This window comes from Meriones unguiculatus, chromosome 9 (assembly GCF_030254825.1).
Source record: "Meriones unguiculatus strain TT.TT164.6M chromosome 9, Bangor_MerUng_6.1, whole genome shotgun sequence".
Taxonomy (NCBI): Eukaryota; Metazoa; Chordata; class Mammalia; order Rodentia; family Muridae; genus Meriones; species Meriones unguiculatus.
Genome location: NC_083357.1, coordinates 83,743,094 through 83,757,217, shown reverse-complemented (window position 1 = coordinate 83,757,217; position 14,124 = coordinate 83,743,094).

Below are 14,124 nucleotides of genomic sequence, written 5' to 3'. Positions count from 1 at the left end.
GTAGAGAGCTGCGTAATGCCGCGCCTTAAAGATGGAGCTGGTTTCTGCCTTCCACCTTCCCGATGGTGAGTGCTCTCTGTCACAAACAATTCCACATTTGGCTAAGGCTGAGGATCTGGCTTGCTTCCATGTATGTGGACGTATCTGCATTGCCCCCGTGGCACGCCTGGGTTGGCTACCCAGAGGCTATTTAAGCTGTGGGCTGGCTTTCCCCAGGGTCCGAGGATAAACTGCATTCCTGAATAAACTGCATTGGAAAAAAAAAAAAAAAAAAAAAAGAACCTGGACCTCCTGCAGAGACTGATAATCCAACCAAGGACCATGAATGGAGAGGACCTTCCCCTGTTGAGAGGAAGCCCATAGGCTGCTCAGTCTCCAAGTGGGTTCCCTAGTAAGGGATAGAGGGGCTGTCTCTGACATGAACTCAGTGGCCAGATCTTTGATCACCTCCCCATGGGAGGAGCAGCCTTGCCAGGCCACAGAGGAAGATGTTGTAGCCAGCCTTGATGATAGGCTAGGATCAGGTAGAAGGGGAGGAGGTCCTCCCCTTTTAGGGGACTAGGGAAAGGGCATAGGGGGAAAAGGGGGGGGGTGAAACTGGGAGGAGATGAGGGAGGCCCTGCAACAGTGAATAATTTGTAATAAATAAATAAATAAATAAATAAATAAATAAAGTTTTTTGTTTTTGTTTTTTGTTTTAAAGAAAAGGCCAGATAGGGTACCTCAATAATAATCTGGAAAGGAAGAAATAGCATGAAAAGTCAATTGTCTTATTAGCTAGAAAAGAGACATACTTGGTCACTGGTGAGGTCTGAACAATATTCTTTGAATTTAGGCTTGACTGGTTTCTCACTGGTGCACAGACATAAAATAATTCTGAGTTAATTTGTTTTTATGTTTAGTCATGACCTCAGTGACTATGCCAGATCTCAATGAGTATGCCTCTGAGTGTCCGGCAGCTTCTGGATACTAGAGGAACAGAGTTAGAAAGACAAAGCTATTTGACTAAACTCTCAAAGTCAAGAAGCAAGAGAGCCCTCACTCCCAGTAAGTCTTTACCCCTGTGAATTCTGTATTCTTGCTAAAACTGTATGGTTAGAACAAGGGGAAACCAATGCTGAGAAAAGAAAGGGACATGGGCAATGTGTGCTAGTCAGCTTCCCATGTCTGTGTGAAAACCTGAAATAAATGAACTTAAAAGAGAAAAGCATTTTAGTCCAAGTGTTGTTTAACCTCCATTGCAATGGGCCTGTGGCAAGGCAAAATGCCATGGCTTTTTGCAGAAGAATGAAGCTGGGAAGTAAAAAAGAGAGAAGAGTCAGGGATCAAAGATCCAATATTCTGTCAGCATGTGTCTAATGACCCAATTCCTCCAACTTGACTCCAATCCCTAACATTTCTACAGCATTTCAACAGCCAAGATTTGCAATGCAAGCATTTAACCTATGAGCTGATGGGAGCCATTCCAGACCAAAAACGTAAACATATATATATTCAAAAGACATCACAATTCTATAAGTGCATTCAAGAGGATCCAGTGTCCCACTGGAACACTGTAATGTTGTTCTTTTATTTGTGTCCAGAGTGTAAGCACAAATTCTAATCCAAAAGTGAACATATTAACCCTTGAACCCAGAAATCCCAATTGAGCAAGGGGATGTGACTCAGATACCCTAAGATACCCCAAGAGCTGTGCCCATGAAAACTCCAAGGATCAAGTCCCAAGAAGTGGTGTAAATTATACCAAAAAGGAACAATTTCTGCAAAAACATTTGGTTTCATATAAGCAGCTTCTTTGGAACATATTGCACAGTGTGTGTGTGTGTGTGTGTGTGTGTGTGTGTGTGTGTGTGTGTTGCATCAATTAAGTTAATTCATGGAAGAAATCACTTTAGAAGATTACTAAATCTTTAGGCAACCCAAGATCCATTTCTATGCATGTATCCTCAGATCCCCTAAGCTTATTACAAGAAAGACAAATGACTTTTGCAAAGTTTTAAAGGGCTACACAGATTAGCAGGGATTACTGCCTACAGCAGGTGTAACAGGATACACTGATGTCAGGCAATAGTACTTAGGTTTGTGCAAAAGCAGAGCTTCATAGAAATGGCTATAAAGTTTTCAAACTGTTTTTATAACACCTGTCTTTGGAGTTCATTAGTTTTATTATGCCAGAAGCTGGTGTAACATGCTAAGACCAAGTGGAGATTGATTCTGTGTACTAATAAATTCTGAGGAAGAGGTCCAAAAGAATTTGGATGGGACATGGGTACATCTGTATGAATGCTCAATTTGGTATTTTTCTGTGATGTACATGTAATGCGAAAATAGGAGAAAATTACATCATATTTAAAGCTACACTATGTGAAATTTTGAGTAATTCAGAATATGGCAAAAAAAAAAAAAAATCCCAAGGCTATTGGCATCTGAGCTGTATTTTCCCAAGAATTCAAAAACTTCCATGAGATTGAAACTAGTTAGTCTATTAGGCAACAAAACAAAACAAATTAGATACCAAAATTATCTGTCAACATTTGAACCTAGACAACAGACATGAAAAAATATACAAAGGGTTCAAATAAATGATGGTTTACTATTTATAGGAAAAGAAAAGAAAGAAAAAATAATAAAAAATTATAAAATATAAAAAAGGCAGGTTTGTTTAAAATAAAAGTGCCCCTATCTACTGGTGAATTTGCAACTAACAATAGAAAAATCTAATTGTGTGTGTGTGCAGGACACAGGACAGGAAGTATTATTGTAAAAATCTAAAGTAACCTAACCAGACGAAAATGACAATTATTATAACAGTTTAAATTCTCCCCAAATATGTTTTAAATATAAAAGTAAAATTTAAAAACACAGGATATATAGGACATAAAACAGGATATCTATCTATCTATCTATCTATCTATCAGGATATGTACAGGATAGAAAACCCACATCAGATTCACAATTGCTTTTTAAAATTAGTTTTATAAAGGTTTAACTGATAAATATACATTGGAAATATTTAGAAGACACTATTTGATGATCTGGGCATGAATATGTATATACAAGCAGGAAGCCAAGATAGCAAACATGCCCACAGTTCAAAGTTTCTACGTGTGCTTTAGTGATTTTATTCTTCCCTCTGGCAGCCATTCATGGGTCTGTCACTTGTCACTCCGCATTACTCTACATTCTTCATGTAAAACACCTCTGGGTTCTGACCTCTTTTACTTAGCCTAGTGATTCCGAGATTCATCCAAGGTGGTGTGGCCCTCAGTCGTTCATCCCTTTTTATTGAGAGCTTTATTACTTTTTATTTTATATTTCATTTCTGGGTAGCCTCAATTTGTTTATGTATTCTACATGCTAATAAGCACTGGACTGTTTTTATTTGGGACCTATGCAAATTAAAATATGAGGAACACTCATGTATAAAAAAAGTATGAACACATTTTCATTATCATGGGTAAAGGAAGAGTAGAATGAGCAATGGAATAGGTTTAACTTTTTGTTCTTTTAGGCTCTCACAATGTAGTCCTAGTTGGCCTAGAACTTTATACATACACACATATATGTATATACATATACATATATATAAACAGTCACAGCTATATGCTTTTTTTGAGACCTAAAGCCTTCATATGGGGAAGAATCAAAAATATCTACATAACTGATACAGGATTTATATGGAAAATATGTAGAGAATTCTCAAAATACATGAAAAACAATCCAATTAAAAGTGACCAAAAGTAGCTGGGCACAGTAGCACCTGTAATCCCAGCACTCAGGGAGGCAGAGGCAGGCAGATCTCTGTGAGTTTGAGGCCAGCCTGGTCTACAAAGCAAGTGCAGGACAGCCAGGGCTACACAGAGAAACTCTGTCTTAAAAAAAAAAAAAAACCCAAAAGACATTAGAAATATTAAGCACATGAAATGATTATTATCATTAGTCATTAAGAAAATTCAAATTAACACTAAAAGTGGAAACTACTGCACACCCACACCTGTTAATATGATCTGTCATTCTCCATTTGGCAGGGGCCTAGATCTTCAATGGGGTCCTGGAACTGGCTTCCAGACAGAAAACGGGGTTCAGTTTCTCTGAGGGGTAGCTAGAGTGTGTTAGGGTGAGGCCTGAGTGTGCTAACATGGGTTGCGGAAAAGGTTTTTCACAGTGTTACAGTTTAGCTCTTTTAGCATGAGATTGCTGATGGCAGTGGAAGCTCCTCCGGCCTTCCAAAGCCCATGGTGATACCAAAGTGTATCACCATGGTCAAGCTGCAGTAAGCATGACAGAGGTACAGGCCAAGGCCCATGCCTGGTAGGCTTGCAGCCAAGACAAAGGCCTGCTGAGGCCCAGGCCCAGTGCCAGAGGACAGGGACACCAAGCAGAATATAAATGAGTAATCACAGTCTTGAAGTGAGAAAGTGCAGACCCTTATTCATGTGAAATCAAGAGCGAAATAAACCCTGGGCAGAAGAAGGGATTTCAAGGGCGATTATGTTTGATTCACTGGGGTCAAGGAGTCAGGGATACTTAATGGTCCTATCACAAGAAGGAAAATACAGTACTTAATTATCCTATGGATAGGGGGATCTACAAGTACAACTGAAGGTCCCTGCTGGACTAAGAGCCTTAGCAGGGTGGAACATTTCTAGGAATTCCTAGATGGTTGCTAGAGTAGTTTCCTTATCAGCGAAGGGCCTGTCCTATAATCTTCCCTGAGGGCTACTTGATGCTCCTTAGCTCCTTACAAGACCTGGAGTCATCCAGATCAGGAGAGACTTTTTAGAACCCTGCTGAGAAAAGGGAATCTATCATAGATTGAGTGCAAATAATTGGCTATCCAGAGATGACCAACTTCAACCTTGATCATGATCCAACAATGTTCATGTTGGAAAACACCTTCAATTCTTCCCCATATAAGGACTTTCCTTTCAGTTTAAAAAATGATTCATAAGGCTGTGAATAGTGTTTATGTTAAGTATTACCTAACAAAGACACTAATTCATCTTCTCACTTTCTTAACAGTATCTTCTAAAAAATTTTCTGAATTTTGAATAAGTACAATTAAACATTCTTTGGTGGACTCGTATCTCAGAGTTTCCAGTATTACATTTAGGTTAGAAAGCCTTTTATGCTATTCTGTCATACAATTCTTCTTAACTTATCTTCCCTGAACACCTTCCACCATTCCCATCAGAGACAGCAATGCTTCCTGGGCTCTATGTCAATACTCACAGCCTTAGCCTTCTTTCCCGGTAGCAATCTGGACCAATCTGGGACCCATCCAGTTTCTGTCTTCTAAAAGACTCCCTGTATCCTTGTCTGGACTATTATCTTGAGTGCAACATTTTATACAGTTTAAGTATTTCAGACTAAGAGTTGAGCCCATACCTCTGGCTCTCTTCTAAGCACATGCAGGAGTTCTGCAAACACTTAGACTTCAGCAAACTGCATTTCTTTTGTAATGAATGAGCCACCTGAAGTTAGAATACCTCAACCTTCAATACCCAAGCCTTCAAATTCTGTTCTCTGCCTTCAAAACCTGAGGCATTCAACAACCAGTGATAATAATATTTCTGTACCCTTAAAACTAACTGACATAAAATAGTGATTTAAAAACAATACTACAAAAAACTAGTTGTCAATGCTCCAATAGATGGCCCCACACCAATGCACATACTGACAACACTAACTGTATTTAATAGATTTTTTTTTTTTAATGGCCATGAAACTGGGGGAGATAGTGACTGTCTGGAAAGAGCTAGGGGAAAGAGGGAGTAATTATGATGAAAATTCATTGTATACATGCATCATACTTTCAAAGAATGTAAACAAAGGGGGATTCTTCCTACTCTTTCATAAGGGTACTTTTTTAAACATTTCTTTTTGTGGGTTTGTGTGTATGTGCGCATGTGTGTGTGTGTGTTATATGGGTGTATGCCACATGTGTAGGCTAGAAGAGAGTATGAGCTCCCCTGAATCTGGAGTTAGAGGAGGTTGTGAGCCTCCCCATTTGGGTGCAAGGAGTCCTCTGGAGGAGCAGTAGGAACAATCTCTTCAACTCCTCTTTCTTTAAGGTACTTTCACTTATGACAGAATGTCTAAGGTTATTATTCAAAAATAAAATTATTTAAAAATAAAAATTCCTAAAGCCTGGCAGCTGGCCTCTCACAGGCTTTCATAAATGTCTTAATGTTGGACCCAATAGTATCTGAAATGAATCCATGTATTCCCTCACCTCAGCCCTTTCAAATATGAACTAAGAATGGGGTCACTGAAACTTTCTGATATTAGGGTTCAACACTCTTGATAGGACAGGCGAGCCATGCTACATTGTTGTTCTAACCATGTTGAAATGGCTAATCTTGGTTGCCAACTTGACTGCAATCAATTAAAACCCAAGCTGTGGAGCACTCCTGGGAGAGGTTTTCCCCAAATCTTGGCTACATCTTCTGGTGGTTGTCCAGATAAAAGGGTGTGGAAAGAAAAGAAATTTTGTTTTTTGTCTACTTCTCACTTTCACTGGGCAGGCCAACCTATCCTCCTGCTAGAACATTTCTTTTTCTGAGATTATAACCAAACTTTTTGGGAGTCCAATGTAGATGAATAACATCTTTCCAAGAATAGGCCATTAGTGGCAGATTGGGACTGGTGAGCTATCTGGCCCTGTAGACAGACCAAATACTGGATTCTCTGCTTTCTAGTGTGAGATGCCACTATTGGACTACCTGGAACATATCCTGTAAGCCAGTCTAAAAAATACATTAATTTATTAATATATTTAATTATTAAAATATATCAATTATATACATATAACTTTTAATATTACCTGTTTAATAATTTAAAATATTTAATGCACATTAAAATTTTAATACACATATTTTAAATAACATTTTTAATAATTTTAATACATATATTTTAATATATCATATATATTCATTCTAGCTTCTCTGTTCCTTTCGATAACTAATGTACCTTGTAATTAATAATGTTATTTGGAAAGAGAATAGATGAAAAATTGTACAGACACCACCACCACTTCTCAGAATGTAGGACTAGAATGACTCCTATCTTTGCTCTTAGCTATTTCTTTGAGATTCTATGTCTTTATTGGATGTTCCTTTTATTTTTCCCCTTTGAGAGCTGAATTCCTGGAACTCACTACCTCTGTCAATTTTTACCCACTTAGGAGCAGGAGACACCTATTTAAGCCTGTATGCTCTCATTGGCAATCCCCAACTTGCATTTCACTAGTTCAGGAGCACCCCACATCTTCTGGAGTAGGTAGGCACTGCACTTCTGATGTGTTCCTCCTGAGAGGAAATAAAGTATCTGCCAAATACCTCTCTATCAACCTTGTAGTTCTTCAGATTAGAAACACTTATGCATAAATTAGATTTGCCTTTAAAGAGGAGATCCAAGGACACCTTCTATTAGTTACCTTGACTAAAGCAGCTGACAGGGACCATATTTCCTTGAAAGTTCCAGGTTCTCTCTTCACACTGGTTAACAAGCCAGGTGAGGGTGATGAAGCAGGGCCGGTGCTGTATCCAAGCTGAAAAGAAGCGCCCTGAATTTCTTAGAGTTAAGACTGTGCGCTGGGAAGCCCCCTGCTTCTGCTCTCTCCTCGAGCTTCTACACTGTGCCCCAGCCCATCTGTCAAACATTCCTTGGCACTGAGACCCTGGTCCCAGACGCTTCCCTGAGGTATGTGGAACAGATCTCTGTATGAGTTACTACTGCCCTGAACTGATTTTCACCTACAAATATATGTAAACTATGATACAAAAATCTAACGTTTTCCTTCTGTAATCACAACAAAAGTGATTAAACCTGTGTCTCTGTGTCTCTCCTGCTTACACAGAACTATATTTGACACCCATGACCTTGTCTTTTTTTCTTTCTTTAAACATGGTAATGAACATTTTCAAATTCAGTGTTTTGCTTCAAGATGTCACTGGAATGGTAGATTAAAGAAAAATATTCCACAGTTTTTGCTTGAAAAAGAGTAAAGAAACCAAATATCTATTTATAGTTGAGGGACTAGAAATTAGACAAGATTCCCTGGTAGGCAGACAGATAGGAAGGGGGGGGAGCACAACTAGGCTAAAAAAGATGGTGAGATTCTGAGATAGCTGGTTTCCTCCTCACCCTTGTGGTCTTTTTCTCCTGATGATGGTCTGGCTCCATTAGTCCAAGTACATGTTTATATAACAATTGTGGGCCATCTGTGTTTCTGACCAACACTAAATTAAGGAAGGAAAAATCTTCAGGGAGTTAAGGAACTCTAGCCCTCAAGAAGATTCTTTTTTTTTTTTTTTAAGCTTCCCACCAGCTTTGGGGGGTGGGGGGGTCTTTCTCTCTATGACTGCTATATGTAATTCTCATCCCCAATAAAAGCCTTCCTTCAACTATTGATTCTGTCTGTTCCAGTCTGCTGTATTTCCCTTCCTTTCAATATTTGACTGGCAGAGAAAAAGAACCCGACCAAGACTTCCAGCAGTAGTATAAACCCACCTAAGCATCAAACCCTTAGCTTGCTCATACAGGATAAAGTCCCAAAGGCCAGGGCTGGAAAGCTTCTGGCTGCGTACCTATATCCGCCATAGTCGTCTTTCCTTCCTTCTGTGTTTGTTTCTTACAGTCAGGAGAAACAGACACGGAGCTAGCCATGTTGGTTAAGTCACAAAGGCAGGCTCATAAGACAAATAAAGGAAGTCTATAGAAAAAGTAGATGCACTGAGCTTTGAAGTGTTGCCACTGTGACCTAAGGATGGAAGGTCAAGTACACCACAGATTCCTCCTAAATAGCACTAGGGAAGCCTACTCAGGCTCAGTTTATGTAACCAGAGGTGAAAGCTTTAAGCAGAGAGGAATGGGGAATCAGTCCAGTGGTCAAAACAATAGACATGTAGAACTTGGCTTAGAAAGAGAAAATGTTAGGTGGCTCATGGCAGCAACGACTGATTAGCTCTTAGTTTTCCTTATTAGCCCATGGTTGTTTCTCCACAATCCTAACCATGCTTCAGGTTAAATTCTATTTGGGGAAATGGCAAAAGTTGGGAGACTCAACATGACTGCCTCATACTTTGAGCATAATTTTCTTTAGAAAAATAATACTCATGCCTATAGGTAAAAAGATCCCAAGATTAAAAGCAATGCTTTTTTAAAAAAAATTATTATTGATGTCCATCCTCTTTGCCTTTCAGGATGTGGATTGAGCATTTTAGTCAGGGTCCTCCCTCTTGATTAGTTTCTTTAGGTGTACTGATCTTAGTAGGTTTATCCTATGTTATATGTCTATAAGAGTAAGTATATACTGTGTGTGCCTTTCTGCTTCTGGGACAGCTCACTCAGGATGATCCTTTCCAGTTCCCACCACTTACCTGCAAATTTCATGATTTCCTTATTTTTCATTGCTGAGTAATATTCCATTGTGTAGATGTACCACAATTTCTGCATCCATTCTTCAGTTGAGGAGCATGTGGGCTGTTTCCAGCTTCTGGCTATTACAAACAAAGCTATGACAAACATGGTTGAGCAAATGTCCTTATTGTGTACTTGAGCCTCTTTTGGATATATGCCTAGGAGTGGTATGGCTGGATCTTGAGGAAGCACTATTTCATCAGAAGAGGAAAAAAAAACAGGAAACAAGTTAGGAACCTGCCACAGAGGGCCTCTGAAAGGCTCTGCCCTGCAGACTATCAAAGCAGATGCTGAGACTTAGGGCCAACTGTTGGGCAGAGTGCATGGAATCTTATGAAAGAAGTGGGAAATAGTAAGATCTGGAAAGGACAGGAACCCCACAAGGAGAGCAACAGAACAAGAAAATCAGAACACAGGGGTCTTCCCAGAGACTCATACTCCAACCAAGTACCATGCATGGAGATAACCTAGAACCCCTGCACAGATGTAGCCCATGGCAGTTCAGTGTCCAAGTGGGTTCCATAGTAATGGGAAGAGGGACTGCCTCTGACATAATCTGATTGGCCTGCCCTTTGATCACCTCCCCCTGATAGGGGAGCAGCCTTACCAGGCCACAGAAGATGACAATGCAGCCACTCCTGATGAGATCTGATAGACTAAGATCAGAAGGAAGGAGAGGGGAACCTCCCCTATCAGTGGACTTGGGGAGGGGCAGGCGTGAAAAAGAGGAAGGGAAGGTGGGATTAGGAGGGGAGGAGGGAGGAGTTTATGGGAGGATACAAAGTGAATAAATTGTAATTAATAAAAGTTAAAAAATATTATTTTATTTAATACAATTTATTCACTTTGTATCCCAGCTGTAGTTCCCTCCCTTGTCCCCTCTCAATCCTACCCACCCTCCCTCCCTCTTCTCCGCCCATGCCCCTACCCCAGTCCACTGATAGGGGAGGTCCTCTTTCTCTTCCATCTGACCCTAGACTTTCAGGTCTCATCTGGACTGGCTTCATTGTCCTCATCTGTGGCCTGGCCACGCTGCTCCCCCTTCAGGGGTACGTGATCAAAGAGCCAGACACTGAGTGTCAGAGATGGTCCCTGGTCCTATTATTGGAGAACCCTCCTGGATACTGAGCTACCTTGGACTACATCTGTGCAGGGGTTCTAGGTTATCTCCATGAATGGTCCTTGGCTAGAGTATCAGTCTCAGAAAATACCCCTGGGCCCAGATTTTTTTGTTCTGTTGCTCTCATTGTGGAGCTCCAGTTCCCTCCAGGTATTTCTTTTTCCCCCTTCTTTCATAAAATTCTTTGCACTCTGCCAAAAGTTTGGCTATGAGTCTCATGGAAATCATGAAATTAGCAGGCAAATGGTGGGAACTAAAAAAAGATCATTCTGAGTGAAGTATCCCAGAAGCAGAAAGACACACATGGTATATACTCATTTATAAGTGGATATTAGACATATAATATAGGACAAACATACTAAAATCTGTACACCTAAAGATGGTAAGAAAGGAGGAGGACCCAGGGTAAGATGCTCAATCCTCAGAAAGGCAAATGGGACAGGCATTGGAAGAGGGAGAAAACAGGGAACAGGACAGGATCCTACCACAGAGGGCCTCTGAAAGACTCTACCCAGCAGGGAATATTAAAGCAGATGCTGAGACTCATAACAATGCTTCTTTTTAAAAGTAGAAAACATAAAATAATAAAGTAATAACTTAAAGTTTAGAAAAAAATGGAGGTCAATAAAAATTACATTAAAGAAATGAAGTTTCTAATAAATAAACGGAACATGGAAAAGGATAGGACACAGATAATGCATAAGACAAACTAACAAAAGGAACATGATCATGAACTCTCTGAAACCTGAGATAAAGTTGATTTGCTTATAGCATAATGCCTAGAACACAGTACTTGATATATCATTTTTACTGAGTATTTTCATACAAAAGGTTTTTAAAAACTGTAATAAAATACTTTGCCTGGTAAAGAGAACAAAACATAACAAAACAACCTGAGCTAAGAATGTTAAGTGTGAAAAGTCAAAGGAAAAGCAGAGACTTGAAACAAGGAAAAAAAACCAAAGAGAGGAGATGAGATGCAATGCAGGGGAGAGGAGAAAGAGGCCAGAGGAGAAAAACACATCTGCTGTGGAGTCAGGAGGAAAACACAATGAAAAGCATCAAATTGTATGCAAGGCAACTCTAAAATGAGTCTAAGGTGCTATTGTATTAGTCAGGGTTCTTGAGGGAAGCAGAACTTACATATATTCTCTAGATTATATGTGTGTGTGTAATATGTACACACAGGCAATATCCCAGACAAGATTGTATACACACACACACACACACACACAAATACCTGCCCCCCCAACAAACACAGGTTAAAAACATACCTAATAGATACCTACAATAATCACTCTACAGTAATGCGTGTTATTAAACTATAAGATGTAGTGAACTGGTTAATTCACTCTTAATTAATTAACTGGTTAATTAAGTCTTTTTAAGACAGAGAACTACATCAGCAGCAGGTTATACGCATAAGCCAACATTAATATAATATATAAAGTGCAGACATTTACTGATTATAGCTCCACCTAGACCTGAGGGACGAATTCATTTGCAAGTCCAGCAACTTAAGTCCATACTTGGTAAGTGGCCAGCTGACTGGACAACCTATATATCAATGGGAAGGGAATACATGCCCCATAGAATAGTGAAACTGATCCTGAAGTCACAGCTTTCCCTGTATAATACCACAGGTATAGAAATCTTCCTCAACAAAAGTACAGGATTTAAAAGACATTTCTATACCAACATGAATATTAGTGTTAAATCCAGCAGAATTATACTAAAAAACCTGTATTCCAGAAGTATAGGAATTCAATACATGTACTAAAATAACTTTTCTTTTATGTCTTTAGATCAACCCAAATGCCAAATTTTGGAAATATTCTTATGAACTAATAGAGAATGGTAATCACCAGTTAACACGACTGTCTTCTATGGAGAATCTGTAATAAATTAGCACTGTATTAGTGCTGCTGTCCCCAGCTAAGCACAAAGATGCAGTGTTCTAAACCACAACTTTTCTAACTGTGGTTCAGAGCCTAATCGAATGTTATGACAACGAATGAGAGGGTTATGAAAAAAATGTGGCAAAGTAGGCTTCTGAATGCTCAGTGGCCAAACATTAATTCAAAATCAAACACACTCAATGAATCTGAGATATGCCCGGTACCTCTCAACCCAAATTGTACCGTGTGGCTTCACTAAAGCCTTGGTTCTGAACTGTAGTAGAAATATTGATTTGATTGTTAATGCAGCAGTAATTCCTTTACCCACTGTTACATAAAGATACAGAAGCCTGTTTCAATAACCTTAAGCCACTAGATATCAATCCCCTAAGCTACTTCGTTATCTCCTGGCCACACACGCCAGGTCATTTGTTCCAGACTTTCCTATCTGGGCTACTTCCCATCCACAATTCCCATAGAGTTGCACATGTTCCATTTGGACAGCTTCTCTCCATCACACCCATCCTCAGAGCAAGTTCCTCCAGGCCATATGCCTTGTTCATGCTTAACCCATGGCAACTGCTGCTTTCTTCTTCTTCCTCTTCTCCTGTCCATCTCCTTTTTGTCTCCCTCTGCAACTCTACAAAGCCCAAGAACCTTGGCTCTGACTCCCTCTCTTCTGCCCAGTCCAGGCTGGGCAGGGATAAAGTAAAATGATCTGTATATCAAAGAATTGTTATATTTGACTTACATACCTATATTTGAATACTCAGGCAAAAATGGGTCTATACAGAAAAAGGCTAAGAATCCCTGCCTGCTCCAAATGCTTTCAGACTTCAGTTTCCTTAAGTTCTTCAGTCTCTTCCCTTGAGTTACTTTTCAAACTCTTCAAAAACTACTACAGGCAACCTGTGTGACAAGCACTAGAGTCACTTGGAAGTCTCTGAAAACAGCTCAGAACTCAGACCGACCCCACTGTGATACCCACAAATAAAAGCCAGAAAGTACTGCCAGTCACATCCACTATCAACTGTGGATTGAAACAAAGAAAACCAAAGAGTTAGTAGGCTTTGAGAGAATGCTAGGTCCCTCACCTTCATTTCCCTTTTTTTTCTTTCTTCTCTTCCTCTCTCTATGCTTTTCTCCCTCCCTTCTCATTCCTTCATTTCACTGACCACTTCTGTCTTCAAGTTGATATAAGAAAACTCACCAAATGCAGAGTTTGTACTCAGTTAACTAGTTACTAGCTCCTCCACAGGGCCCCTCCTCTCCTCTCAGGAAGCTGACTTTCAGATGTATACCCTTTGACTCCAGCCCACCCACTGACTCCTCCTTCTAAAGTTAAGGTACCCAAACCAGGTTAGAAATAACCTAAAACACTGGCAGAATTTCTGGTTACAGGAAGACAAATGACCCAATACATGTAAATGTGGCCTCAGCTTCATTTTCTGAACACATTTCTAGAAGCAGCCCTCATCTACCCAATGGGAGTTGCTAGAAACCATCTAGAAACCATGGTCACATGTGGCAAGTCTGTCCTAGAAAGAAGCTGATCCCAGGGAATAAAGAAATGAGATTAAAAAATTAGTCTTTCATAATCTCCAAAAGATGAATCACTACATTAAGCAAATCCCAAATCACTGTACCTGTTGCCATGTATTTTGTCAGTCAATTCCCTTCCGT